At 34.5% G+C, this 2,654-nt stretch overlaps 1 long non-coding RNA gene across 1 annotated transcript in view; it reads right to left on the reverse strand.

Moving 5' to 3' along the window:
* Positions 1–402: 402 nt before the first annotated feature.
* The window catches only part of LOC125504324, a 173,990-nt gene continuing 171,738 nt past the window's right edge, over positions 403–2,654 (reverse strand). Inside the window, exon 3 of the long non-coding RNA XR_007281437.1 lies at positions 403–763. This is a non-coding gene — a long non-coding RNA (uncharacterized LOC125504324). The remainder of the gene's footprint in view (positions 764–2,654) is intronic.

Genomic DNA, 2,654 nt, shown 5'->3' on the forward strand with positions numbered 1-2,654 from the left:
TGATTTTCAAAAGTTTGTAATACATTTTTCTGCAAATTGATGGACGATCCGCATTTTTTTGCACTTAAACTGCTTTAGTGTGTATAATTGTGTGTACTTTAATTGGAAATTTAAAAGAAGGCGAAACTCGAACAGGCATTTAGTACATGAGCACCCTTAACCTAGTGTTTGCAGTATCTGCAGCTTCACCCTTGATAATTTGTTGTTTCGTTGTTATCAGCGTTATAAATTACACTGCACCAAACACAACAATATCACACTCAATAATTGATATGTCAAAATTACTGTCAGTTTAATAACGCAATGTGTATTTGTAAAGTTTATCAGATCTACAGATGCACCCGCACTAAGAGAAAAATGTCGAATCTCTCGCCGTGACCGAGAAAAATCGATCCACCCTCCCATAAAAAGTTATCACTTCAAAAAGCAAAATGTATGTAAAAGTTACACTTTTAGGTGGATTTGTAGTATTTGTCCTTTTACTCAGTTGTAACTCGTTTACACTCGGATTGTAAAATGCCAAACTCTCAAAATACTCTGTTTTAATATCCAGCGCCCCGATGATGACTAAAATAAAGCTCAAACGTTGGCCTCAGAAAAACACTGTCTTTTATTTCTGCAAACTTTCTACGTAAACGTCTTTCCTTAAAACTGAGAACAAAAAAACAAAATTTAAGCGACTTACCGCTATCAAGTAGACGATCGAATCCCAAGGAATCCTTGAGATGCACAGAACCATGATGAAGCCAAGTGATAATTTGCCCTGAAAAATAGAAAGGACTTCTAGAACTTGCTAAAAAAATAAACCGAGCTATTTTCACTATAAAACTGCCTCAAGCAAAGCGTGAATTACGTATGCGTTTGCACCCTCTAAACTGAACGATTACATTATATAATGTCCCATGTGCAGATAATTATTTGCCCTCGACCCTGCAGGTTCATAATACTTGTGTAGGCCCTGAATTCAGCTTTTGCCGCTACATTTGTCACAAGGCCCCCGTCAAATGAAATACTTGTTTAATGTGCTAGAAAAGAATTCGTCAATGAGATTAAGGTCTTGACTCTGAGCAGGATTACTTTTTGGGGGAGGAAATATGCGTTATTTGCCCAACTAATTTATATCCGTAGTGCAACGTAATGAACTTTTTTCATTGTTTTTCCTTCCAAATGACTCAATTCCCTTTATTTATAGATACGGAAATTTAGACTTAGGCAATATCAATTGTACAGCGTGGTTTAGAAATGATGCAAGTTCTTTGATGAACCAAGAAAATCTACATAATTTAAAGAAACGATGAATCTGTGTTCGAGTGTTCAATGAAACTGGCAATTAATTTATATACAGATTGTAGAAACTGTCCTTATTTTTGGCTACGATTTTAAAACAATATAATGGAGATATTTCGGGGATCAAAAAACACTTTGATTGGAACGTTTGGGCACTGCAGATGGCCAGCAAATAGTCCAGACTTATTGTCTGCGAAAATCTGTCTGTCTAAAAAAAAATGTTTTGCGACTATTTTCGTTTGGGCGTTTTTAAAAGGAAAATTCAGTCATAAGCAACCGAAGGTGCATAAAATAAAGGAAATACAATTCCATAGATTAAAAAATACAATTTATACAGAAATTGAAATATTAAATGGACGAAATCAAGGAATTATTTTACCTGCAATAGAGAAACAAAAACTGATTTATAGAATATGTAATCAACAAAACTGGGGACTAGATGGACAACATTCAATAATTTTTGGAATAATGTAGATATATTTTCTAAAATTTAAACTGATCGCTTTTGATATGAATACCTACAGTAGGTACTGGATCTTTACTTTAATTGTTTCTAGCTCGGAAACAGTTGAACTTCGACAGAGGGGATATTATATAAGGACTCATCATTAGACGGAGAATCCAAATCTATACACGTGCTTCAATAAAAAAAATTAGTTTTATTTTGAACGCGTTTTTGTAAACCCAATATCACATTTTTATTAATTGTAAAAAATATCCGAATATTTTCCACAAACTGCCGTACAAATTACACTAATATATTTCAAAATAACTACGTTAAAGGACCGGTCAACAGCAGAGTATCATAAGGTTACGCTTAACCGGTATTATCTGTTTCAAAATTATCATCGTCATATTGTAAAGATGCTAAATGCGCAAAAAAATCACAACTATACAGACCGCGTCAGAAAATGTGCAGTGCAGAAAATAACTTTTTTTCTAATGAAACGGCAAAATTTCATTTTTGCATTACTACGTAAACTTAAATTCATTTTTGTTACATACAATGAACGAATAGTTTTGTAGTCGCTAGGCTTTAACGATGAAAATTCTACCTTTTCTCCGCCGGTTAGACACAAAATTTAAATTTTTTCGAAAAACTCGACCAGTTAACTCAAGGGCGGATCCAGGGGGGGTCATGGGGGTCATGACCCCCCCCACATTCAATTCTCTATCCAACGATGCCAAAACGAATTCTCTGACTCGAATCGTTCTTGAGAAACTTCGAAAAAAGCAGCGCCATGTTCAAGTGGATTTTGCAACTCAAAAAATAACCACACAAATCTAAAACTTCTTGAATTCAAGCATTTTTTGAGAAAACTGCCAACATTTCCTTATCGATGGTTCACTTTCTAAAAAGGCCATTT

Source organism: Dendroctonus ponderosae, unplaced genomic scaffold (genome assembly GCF_020466585.1).
Source record: "Dendroctonus ponderosae isolate FM_Combo_2020 unplaced genomic scaffold, Dpon_F_20191213v2 Dpon_F_20191213_4, whole genome shotgun sequence".
NCBI classification, from domain to species: domain Eukaryota; kingdom Metazoa; phylum Arthropoda; class Insecta; order Coleoptera; family Curculionidae; genus Dendroctonus; species Dendroctonus ponderosae.